We start from the raw sequence: 11,973 nt of genomic DNA, 5'->3' as shown, positions 1-11,973 counted from the left end.
ATGTCACATCTATACAAATTATGTGACAAGCTTATTTGGAAATAGTTTACATATAACCAAATACTTTAGCTTTTGGTTCCATGCAGTTTCATAGTTTGTAGGGTTGGAAGGGACCTGAGCAGATCATCGAGTCTGACCCCCAAAATGAGGGGGACAGACCATGGAGCTACCCAAACCAGGCAGTTTTACTAGGAAGGGTAAGGGGAAAGGACTGTTCCATGGTAGGTAGCTGGATCTCTGTGTATAGCTGATTCTGGGTGAGGGATCCTGGGTCCATTTCAAGTACTCTCTTCTGACCCTGCCAGCCACTTAACACTGCTGAGAACATGATTCCTTCCTTTCTAGGCCTGAGCAAATGCACCAGATGCAGTGGAGCTGCCTGCTTACTACTGCAGGCCATGGCATTTGGGAAGAAAAACTACAACCCCAGCCTGCTGGCTAGCAAGAAATGTGAGTATCTGGTTGGGCTTGGGAATGTGTGACAGAGCTACCAGGTATGTGACACTTGATATGTGCAACACTTGTTGGCCTCATCCATGCCAATGTACGTTATTCTTGCCAATGTGTCAGGAGGTGTTCTTCTTTAGGGGTGAGAAAGTAGCTTATTTTCCATGGGCCATACAGTCCTGGGTCTATTTGAGGAAATTTATGACTGCTTATTTGGGCAAATTCTACTGATGTTTTTATTGGTAGATACTTGCCCAGTAAGAACTGGGTAAGGATCAATAACTCATTCCACATGAATTACTAGATAACCTTCAAAGGATAATGATATTCAGGCATTAGTGACCTGCATAAGAGAGGCTAAATTTCTAAACAAAATTTCTGTGTAATTTATATCTTTAGTTTGATGGGTGAGTTTTAAAATGGAGGCATTTTGTACTATTAATGCCCTTCAACAAATTCTTCCAACTCTCCATACTATCCTCAGGTCAAATACAAAACCTCACTGGGCTAGCCATTTTGGTTGGAAAAGAGCAAAAAAGTCCAAACAATAATAAGTCACTTTAAATAGTATCTTCAATAGTATCTTCTGATGTCTGTGAATTCCGAGTCACACACACACGGCTCTCACAGCTCCCGAAATGTTCCAACAAGATTCTGTGGTATATGTTTCCAATTTAGCACAAAGTGTATACTACTGAATATTTGACCCCTTTTCTCTTAGAAAAAAGTATTTTCACTTGATAGTTATACCAGAACACTTTCTCCATTATTGTGAAAACATCTTTCCCCCCTATTTTAATTACTGCACATTCCATTGCAAATTGGTTACTGTACTCTTCTTCCTCATGTGCTTCCCAGTTATTTTTCATTTCAGGTGTAAGATACAAAGCCTTATTAATGAAGCAGCAATCTGTGATCAGCATCTGAAAGCTCTTTATATTCTGTGCTAACAATGTTTTGATATACTTTTCCCCACGCCCCCCTCCCGCGTTTCCTTAGCTGCCTTAGCTGCTTGGCCATGTCTGACTTGCTGATGATGAAGCCTTTGCTGGCAGGTTGCCCAGATAGCAGCTCTCCTGTAGATTCCAGTCTCTCTCCAGGAGTTGCCTGCCTTCAGCATAATGGGCAACATTGAAAGCAGCAAGGCGTTTGGTCGACAAGGTCAGAGTGCCTTTCATTCCTGCAATAATCAACCAGTGTAGCTCTTCCTCAGACCTGGGGAGAGAGAAGATAGAGGTCAAAAGAGCAATTACATTTCACATTGACTCCAGGAAAGGCTTGGAACACAAAACTGAAAAGAAAAACAGCATAGAGCTTCACTCTTTCACATTCCTTTTCTGGTCATTATTATTAAAACAGTGCAGCAACCATGTCCATTATAAGCATTATAACATGAAGAACCATTTTCCTCCACTGGATGAGATCTTTCTTCCCAGACATTTAGCACTGTCAGCATATTCCAAAGGAATGTAAATGAGATACACCACATATAACCAGACACAGTAAGTAAAGGCTATTAATTATGTTAAAAAATGTTAACCCTAGCAGACTGTGGAACAAGCAGTTGTGTTAATTTCAGTCTGTAATCAGTCCCTGAATTAGCATAACTTTATTTATTTAGCATTAAGACAACAATTTAGAAAGTATAATTTAGTTGGAAATGTCAGTAATTTTCTGCTGGTATATTGTTGTTGCAAAGTTACCTTTATTTGACCTTACAGCTGCCAGGCCTAATTACTTTAATGGTATTAATTGTACTGACCAGGCTGGTGGTATAGCTTGTAACTCTTATTACTGCCTTGTTGGTATCATTGCAAAATGTGTCATGTGAGTTTCCCAGTCATGTTCCATTGTTTACTGGTACATTTTAAAGCAGAGGCTTCCAATGTTTTATCAAAAGAAAAAAGAAAAGAAAAGAAAAGAACTCCTTGAAGCATACATCTGAATCAGCCCTTTAAGCAGAGCAATCTACAAAGTCTAATGTTAATACAGTAAGATATTAGAAGAATGTAACTGATCCCATTTATTCAATGCCCTTCCCTTCAGCTGTATGAAAGCTGAATTAGTTCAGTGTTGACAAAGGATTAAGAAACTTGGTAGTGACATTCTTCACAGTAAACAAAACCTCCCTCATTCCACATTTCACACTGAAGGCAGCCACTTGAAGAATATTCATTTCTTTGTTTCCAGCTATAGAATGCAAACATGGCTTTATTCCATGGTTTCCTATGAAACAAAATGTGAATACAATGTCTCTATCCCACAGAACACCTGGTATTATTCACTACTCTGTTGAAAACACTTGAACACTGAAGGACTGAAAAACATACTTATTTTATCAATCATGACAAGCAACAGGATATTTTTCTCCTTGCAGTGTTACTTCTTAAAGACAAGAGGAAAAAAATACATGGAATTTGGCTCACGCTCTTTTTTTAGAAACTACCTAGGAACTCTGCAAATGCAGTATGATTAATCACAAGTAACCATGATACTACTCAAGGCCAAATACTAAAATCATGTACTCCTTATGAAGGCAAAACTAAATGAAATTAAGGCTTTGACTGAGTCAAAAGTGAGTAAGAAATTCAGGATTTGGCATAGAGGCCATGTACACAATTGTACAATTTACCCCCATATTACTATCAGTTCTAACACTGATTTAGCCAGGTTAGCATTTACATTGGCAGAGGCTGTACTGAAGACTCAACTGTGGTGTCTGGCACCATCTTCTCCAGCAATTTAGTAAAGCCTGCTGAGGAGAGATTGTAATCAAACTGGTAATACAGTGTATTTCTAGCCACTAGGGGCATTCTTACACATGCGCCGGGGTAGAGGGTGTACTTTAATTAGAGTGGCTCTCAGGAGCTGTTCTAATTAAAGCACCCACAGTGTCTTGTGTATTCAGTGTCCTGTGTTTCAAAGTGGTGGCGGGGGCACTTTAACTAAAGCTTGTTCAATAAGCTTTAGTTAAAGAGCCCCCGCCACCATTTTGAAGTGTGGGGATGCTGAATACACAAGATGCTAAGGCTGCTGGAATGTACTAATTACACGGTAATTACAGTGTGTTGGAGCAGGCATCCCACACATATACAGGCACCCTAGGGCTTTCTCACTGTGTTTATTGCTGATTCTAAGACCATCTGTTTGAATGGGTAAGACTTTTAAAGTATATTTTACTAGTGAAGGGAAAGATTTAGTGCAATTGTTTGTTTTACAATGAAACTTTGATTCTTCTCACTATTTCTTTAAATAAAGGTGGACTTTACTGATATAAGGATAGATCACATGAAAGAAGACATGCAACAAAAATAGACCATAAGGAATAATCCTGTACTAACAGGCAGCTCAACGATGTGACTCAAAGGCTAGGGACAGAAATTACGCATACACTGGTTTAAGTGATCAGAAACTGGTTTAAACCTATAACAAAACAGAAGTTCACTACACATACCCAGTTTCAAAATGGCTGAAACTGGTTTAAGATAAACCTGGTTGAAGGTAGTATCAGACTTAACTGTTTGGGTCAAACTGGTTTATGAAACTGCTATCCCAGACCCCTTCCTGGTTCAAGTTAAATCAGAGTCCCCCAACATCCCAGCATTCTTTCCAGCCCTGAGCTGGGCTGTGCTGTGCTGCCTGCTTCAAGTAAATGACTTTACTGTTAGGTAAATGACTTTATCATATGCAAGGAGATAGGTAGATAATAGATAAAGGGATATACATTTTAACTTGAGTAAATTATTCTCATGTCAGTATTACCTAGGCCTTTCCTCACCTCCTCTACCTTACTGATAGAATTTGTATGTTAAGCTAAATTAATATGATAAAAGAATGTACAGAGCCTAATCGTATCAAACAAGAAAGCTATGATAGGGTGCAGACGGAAGTGCAGCTCCTAGCTGTAACTCAGAATATTTTCTACAAAAGCATTCTGAGTTACAACATTCCCCAGACTGAACAGAAGTTCACTGTTGGTCCCAGGGCAGAGGAGAATCTCGCTGTGGGCTGGGAGCGTGCAGCCAGGTTCCCACAGCAATGGCCAGGGCTCCCTGACAGCGCTTGCTGTTTTCAGAATGGGAGGGGAGAAAGGGAGTGGAGGGAGCTCATTGTTGGGGCTTCCCAGCTGGTGCTGAAGGATATGATGGGTGAATTGGAACCTCCACCCACCCCATCCTCCAGGAGGGGCTGAAAAAAAACCACACTGCTCCCTTTCTTCTTCCTATCCTGAAAACAGTGACAAGCTGGGCGCTCCGTGCATATACAAGTTACAGAAGACACTAGATTTTGAAACCTTCTTCTGATATTTCATGCAATGAGAGGTCAGCTTTTTACCAGATTGGCCATTTTTGAAGCTGTCTGAAGCCGTGCACTTGTGTTTTGTCACCGCTATAAACTGCTTTCTGTGGCCATATTGGGAGAAAATTGTCACTTCTCTCTGTGCTCTTAGTGAGTTCTAGAAGACAGACATATACCCATAGTCTTCAATCTTTTTTCACCTTTACCACTTACATAGCCACTTAACTACAATTTTTGTGACTTATGCATTGTTTAGCTTCTACATAGCCACACTCACAATGTACTTCCTGAGTATGCTAGTAGTCTGCATAGGTGTCAGGGTAATACAGTATAACCTCATAAATCTAGATCTCGAAAATCCAGAATTCTTGAAAATCCAACAGTTTTTAAGCTTCCCCCTCTGCTCCTCTGGATGCGGAGGAGGAAGCTTACATGCGGAGGCTGCTGTCACCATCCAGCACCCCACGCTGCGTGTGGTCAATGCCTTGGGACTGGCCACCACAACTGCCCCTCACTTCTCCATGACTGGCCACCGCTCCAGTTTTAAAAAAATGGAATTTTCAAAACAGTCCCGAGCATGCCAGATTTATGAGCTTATACGGTATAGAAATTTCCTGGGCACATTATGAATACTAAGCAAGTTGCAAAACATTAGTCACAGAGGGCACCTAGACACATGCCTGATGCCTGCTCCTATGCATGCTAACTGGTACGCATTAGAGCAGGCTTGATTAATCTGGTCCAGTCCCACTGCCATTTTGAAGCACAGGACGCTGAATACATGAGATGCTGTGGGTGCTTTAATTAGAGTGGCTCCCAAGAGCTGCTCAGATGAAAGTGCCCCTCCCACCCTGGAGCATGTGTAAAGAAGCCCAGAAAGAGAAAGTTGCATATGCCTGATGCTGGAGGACCCTTCTACCTTTTAGCCCTAGAGTACAAGTGTCAAACATCTGGTCAGTTGGCCTGATGCAGCTTGCAAAATAAGAATATTGAAGGGGTTTGATAAAGCTATTGTAATTGTTACTTAGATGTATTTACACCAAATTTTCAAAAGTGACAAGCAGTTGTGGATGTTTTTGAATATCTGAGTAGAGACACTTTAAAAAGTCTTGATTTTAAGAAAGGGCTGAACATGCAGTCTCTGAAAATCAGGCCTCTTTACAAAGTCTGAAATGGGGTCCTAAAATATAAGGTAGTCAAAACTGTTGATTAGTTTTTTAAATCTTGACCTTGATGTATAAACAGTAATTAATGGCTACTAGAGCAAGGTTTTAATGTAGAACAAATTCAGTGATCATTCTTCACAAAAGCAGTTCAAGAAGTTAAGCATTGTGAAGATTATACTGGGACACTATTTACAAATGACACCAGTAGACCTCAAGTGCTTTGCAAAGGAGGTCAGTGTCATTAACCCTATTTTACATATGGGGTAAATGAGAAAAATAGGTGAAGTGACCTTACCCACTGTCATCTAGCATCCCAATGGGTAGAGCTGGAAAAAGAAGCTATGTCTTCCAAATCCTATCCAGTGCTCTAGCCAGGCCACATTTCTGAACATTTCAGGAGCATGGAGATTTTGCCAGTGCAATGGATATCTGTAGTACAGATAGGAAAAGTAGTTTCAGATAGGAAAATGTATCTTATACATTAAGTTCTATAGTATCTACACAATTAAGTCTGTTGAAATGAACATCTTAGAAATTTATAAACATCCCAAACAGTACAGTTTATAATAAGCCCTGTCAAAATAAAGGACCTGCTCCCGCTGAAATCAAGGAGTAAACACCCATGAATTTAATTTACAGGCAGACCAAGATCAAGACTAATATATATATTACTATAAACTGTATTATTTGGAATACACACACAGTAAAATCTTTGTTATCTGGCATTTAAGTAACCAGAAATTCTATTAACTGGACTTTCCAGCAGGACACAGAGAGGGAAAAGATGAGGCTCGCACATGGTACCACCACCACCACCCACCACCCTGCGCTGCCACCACTCTGCGTACAACCACTGCCATCCTCCCTCCCCTCTCCTTCTCTCTCTCCCTCCCCTTGCTATCTGAAAACTCCTGCTGAGTTATTTCAGATAACTGGAATTTTTACATAACTGGCAACCCCCTTATGCCAGGGATGCCAGATAACGAAGATTTTACTCTGTGTGTGCATGTATATATTTTTATATATAGATATATATATTCTCTGTGTGTGTGTATATATATACTGTGTATATATGGAAATGCCACATAGAAATATTTGATGAGGGGAGTAAGTCTGGGAAAGAATGAGTTGCTGATGGAATTCTTCAAAAAATGCTAACCATGTCAGCCTAAACATACATTCATTTTGCAATTTCAGTTTTTATTGGGGAGTATTATCTATTTCTTTCCTTTCCATTCCTTCTAGTACCTATTCAGAATTCTGGGGATAATAAGAATTTAAATCATACTATTAGGAAACCTAAGATTTTAAAAATTAAAATACCATTGAAATGCCATGATTCATTACATTACAAATTATACATTTTACCAGTTAGCAGATCCCACCCACAAAAAACTCCAGGCTCACTGCTTAACAATACTATAAAGTAAAACCCAGCCTAAATCATAATTCAATCTCCAGCTCCTTTACAGATAAACCTCCAAACTCCCTAAATGCCTCCAAGATAAAAAGGACTTTGCAGCATGCCCAGAAGAGTAACGAATATTATACAGAGGACCTAGCAAGAAGAAGGAGACTAAATTACACACAAGCTGGCTGTTTTACCATGTACTATTTAGGCCAAACCAAATTCCTTTGTGGCTGATTTTTATCAAGCTTCAACTAGGTATAGAATAGCTACCAAAAGAAATCCCCATTGAGAATAACTCCACAAATAGGGTCTAAAATCTCCATGTTAGTGATCCCTGAATTTCTACAGATATCTTTCCAAGAACCTCTTAATCTCTGCAAATTGCCAATAAGATCTGCTTTAAAACAGCTTGTCATCAATCCCAGTTCCCACTGTTGTAATTCAAAGACATTCACTACCTCTGATCACTTACAAGGGGCTGCAACTTCTAAGAGCACACCTCAGGAAGCTTTATAATAAACAACATAATCTCACACTGATCTATCTCTGTCATCTTTAGCATACAGTATCAGTAGCCTGACTGCTATTAACAACATGCAGACTGAAGTAAAAATGAGTGGCTCAGAACCATGAATACTTCAAAAATTGCCAGACTATTATTACTAGGAAGAGCATCAGGACTGTTATTTCAGTGCCTCAGCTCACAGCTTCTCATCATCTCAGGAATCAAGAGGCAGGGATAGCTAAGTCACTTTACCTTTTTGTACTTCAGTTCCTCCACCTGCAAGACAGATATAAAGATGCTTACCTTCATTGCAAAGTATTCTGAGATCTATTGATGAAAAGCACTGTATAAAATCTAGGTATTGCTAGTGGTACAAGAAGTTCTAGTAATAGCATGGGAGGAAATTTTCATGATATTCTCCTCTGCAAATTTAGACAAGCATGTAGACAGATGAATCTACACATCTTTATTAATATTAAAGCTGCTAATATCATGAACAGTGTGGTTGTTAATGATAATATTAAGGTTCTCCTACATACTATTACATTATAACACAGACATACCAAAGAATAGTAGAAATGCAAAAGCTTTAGCTTTGCTTAATTATATTAATAGATAGTAGCAAGGTTCTTTGATAGTGAATGAATAGCCATATTTTTTGTTTAAAAAAACAAATAGCATGTATTTTCATAAGCATTGTGTGATACTGTCTGACAAACCTGCTAAATCAAAGGATATTCACCAGAGTAATCCTCCAGTTCTTATATCATCAAGTGTACATAGTGCAATTAGCAAGACTTCAGGAAGTCCAAAAATACTGGTTTTTTTCCAGCAGAATTTAAACTCTCCCTTTCTTAGCCATATTCATCAACATCCTTTAGCATGCACAAAAACACTGAATAATGTATAAGCAATGATAAATCTTGGGAATTCTAGGAAAAATGTTCCAATGCCTACTTTTGGAACAGTGCATTGGGAGCACTGTAAAACTCCTGCCACAACAGTTCCTGAAAAATTAAAAGGGCCTACACTCCTTGGAAATTAGGGAGATAGGATCCTTCCTGTTCCTAATTACAGTGCCCTACTGTGCTTAACAGGGAGATTTTCACAGGCCCAGTGGAAGTCAGGCACACAAATCCCAGTGAAAGTCAGAAGAAAGTCAGTAAGATAATTCTGCTTTTCTGCATTTGTGAAAGCCCTTTTTGCCTTTGTAAAACCTCCCTCTGAAAGATCGGTAAGATCCTAGGCTCCTTGCCTTCCATTGACTCTTGGTGATATCTCCTAAGACTTCACCTCACAAAATGTGTTTTTTTCTTTTGGCTACATCTCACAGAGGGAAATATATACAATATTTTGCATTCAGGATTGCATATGAAGCTGTCTATGCACTGTGCCTGCAATAGTGAATACATTTATCCATAACCTCCAACTTTCCTTTTGGTGTGTGGATCTAGCTTTCGTATGCAAGTTTCTGCATCAGCTTCAGCCTGCTCATCTGGGGTAAGTACAGGCAGTCAAAAAGCCTAAGACTGAATCAATTAAATCTTTGCAGGTTAATCTAAGCTCCATAGACTGAACTGATAAGCAGGTGAACAGACATTCACTTTTGATTCCAGAAATGCAGCCACATGCCTGCAGTTTCCAGGCCAGAAGCCAGAGCATGCTAGAGCATGCTTCCCTGCTCTGCTGGACCAGACAGCTTGGGCCAAGGCTAGCCTGCCCACCCTGTGAGTGGGGCTCGCTAGGCATTTTGGAAGTGATTTATGTGCATTAACCTTCTGTTGTGTTACAGATTTGAACTGGTTTCTGATCCCTTATACCAGTTGATGTCTAATTTCTGTCCCTAGCCCAGGTGCATATGCATGGAGATGGTTGCTGCTAAAATTATGTCCAGTAGCATGACTCTATCACCACTAACACTGACTTCAATTACAGTTTTTTTGTGTGTTAGTTACTTAAGAATTATACTAATTTATATTTACTTTCCTGCTTGAGAAGTCACCCAAAAGCCCAGAATGAAAACCTGTAGACATATTCTCATTTTTCAATTGAATACTTTCAGTATTTAGGGAATGCGAAGAAATATTAAGAAATTTAAAAGGAATTCAAATAATTTCAAAAAATCTCCAATTGGAAATATATTTGTTCAGTATCTTTCAAGGATTCAAACCTCATTTGAACTGGCACCACAGCCTCAACTGTGCAGCCACTACAGCACTAATGACTATCATTTTACATAAATCTTTTGCCTTTCACTGCTATTCTGTTCCCTTCAGCTGCTCTCTGGCTCTTTTTAGCCTCATGGATAGGCATTGATGACCTTTTTTTGGATCCCCTTAAGTTTTCTGCCTTGCCCCATTAGTCCTTTCTTCCTGAGAAAAATGTCTTTGGATGCTGTCCTTGGCACTCTTGTGAGTTTACAATTAACTTTGATCCCTCACACTAATATCCTGTCAGTGCTTCCCTGTTTGTTAGTATTCTCACAGTCTTCTAGTGTTCCTCCTACAGATGAATGTGACATACATTCAGATTACTGAGATTCACCCAATGTTTCATCCCATTACTTTTTAATGTCATAAACAGATCAGAACCCAGCTCACCTTCCTTCCAGGTGACTACCTTAATCAGAGTCATACTCCTTCTTGTATTTTCCTTCTGGCTCCAATCATTAATTATTTCCTGCAGAGGCACAGATTTTGCAAGTGAGATAGAAAATGTCCACCCATCTCAGTACACTCTAATGGTTAGGGCCCTCTGAGGTGGGAGAAGTGGGTTTGAAGCCTTTCAGTCATAGGGCCTTTGCCTATCGCTGCCTGGATGAGCACTTTTGACCTCTTTGTCTACTATATAAAAGAAGGTAGATCCTTCACTGGTTGCCTTTTAAAAGAAAAAAAGTGACCTTTATTTAGTTCTTCAAGCAAAGGTTGTAAAAGCTTAACTTGAGGAAAGTACTTGGTAGCCATGTTGGTCTGAGACAAAAAGGCATACAAAAAACTAGAATTCTTGGTTCCAAAATTATACCTTTTATTAGATCAATTGTATGCATACAAAAACCTAGAACTCTTGGTTCCTTTTTGTCTTTTTGTCTCAGACCAACACGGCTACCAAGTACACCCCTGAAAAGTGGAAGATGCCAAATTTTAGCCGATTTTGGACTTTAAACTTCATTGCAGAACAACAAGGAAGTTTTTTTACCTCCCTGTCTGCCATCTGACACCTCCAGGGATCAGCACGTCAAAGAGCTACTCAACACAGCTCACAAAGAGACTCTCATGGACCCAGAGGGACAGCCTTCCATCTTCAGCTCCCTCTGTGTAAAAATGAACTTTTTTTCCTACATATGGGGACTTTTTACCATCTTGTACCATCTACACTTTTCCCAGAGCCTGACGAAGGGACTTTGATCCCGAAAGCTTGCAGACAGTTTTCTTGCCATTTTCCAGTTGGTCTAATAAAATCATTTTGGAACCAAGAGTTCAATTATTTTGTATGTCTAACTTGAGGAGAGGAATTTGAGTGGAAGGAAAACCCCTGTGCACTTTTTGTGTGAGAGAGTTTAAGACTCACTTCTATCTTCAGCATTTTTCTATGGGTTAGCTGTAGGGGTACGCTGAGGCTGCTGACTCTAAGGAGCTCTTTGATCAGCAAACTGTTTGTTTTGGGTCTCATTCTGGGCCCTGTAAGTATAGTAGAAGGTAGCACTAGGTAAACTATCCTGACCTAACTCTGAATGAATTAGCTCCAGAACTGGAAGCAGCATAGCTGGGTTGGCTTGGTGCTGCCAATAGACTAATAAACCCAGTTTTTTTGTAGGGCTAATTAGCCAGGTATAGTCCCTTGCTAATATGATTATATCGCTGTGAGTTCCAGAGCCTAATATGCAGTGTCTGCTTTGGGGTATCTCTGCAGAGTGCTTTCTTGTACTTTAAAGGCAGACCCTAAATATCTGTATTCACTTTCCCCTTGCACAGGCATCTTAGGTACCTCACTCAGGGTTTTTGAGCAAGTAGCTTGGCCCTGTGGTGGCCAAGCTACTAAAATTATGTGATAGAGCCTACATCATTTTTTGGATATGGGCCTCATGTGACATAAGAAAATATGTCCCATATTGTCTTAGATTGTTAGGACACTACATATCATGGTCT

The 11,973-nt window shown here is 39.7% G+C and overlaps 2 long non-coding RNA genes across 2 annotated transcripts in view; one reads left to right on the top strand and one right to left on the bottom strand.

The window, feature by feature from the left end:
- Positions 1-1,076: 1,076 nt before the first annotated feature.
- LOC109323433 lies at positions 1,077-10,817 on the bottom strand. The gene is made up of 4 exons (XR_002104668.1): positions 10,429-10,817; positions 8,081-8,104; positions 6,208-6,341; positions 1,077-1,662 (listed from the first exon to the last, which is right to left on the bottom strand). It is a non-coding gene; the product is annotated as an uncharacterized LOC109323433 (long non-coding RNA).
- The window catches only part of LOC109323432, a 38,990-nt gene continuing 28,710 nt past the window's right edge, over positions 1,694-11,973 (top strand). Inside the window, exon 1 of the long non-coding RNA XR_002104667.1 lies at positions 1,694-1,949. This is a non-coding gene — a long non-coding RNA (uncharacterized LOC109323432). The remainder of the gene's footprint in view (positions 1,950-11,973) is intronic.

Source organism: Crocodylus porosus, unplaced genomic scaffold (genome assembly GCF_001723895.1).
Source record: "Crocodylus porosus isolate Cpor-Errol unplaced genomic scaffold, CroPor_comp1, whole genome shotgun sequence".
Taxonomy (NCBI): domain Eukaryota; kingdom Metazoa; phylum Chordata; order Crocodylia; family Crocodylidae; genus Crocodylus; species Crocodylus porosus.
Note: the sequence above shows the minus strand (reverse complement) of the source record. Positions and strands in the feature narration are given on the sequence as shown.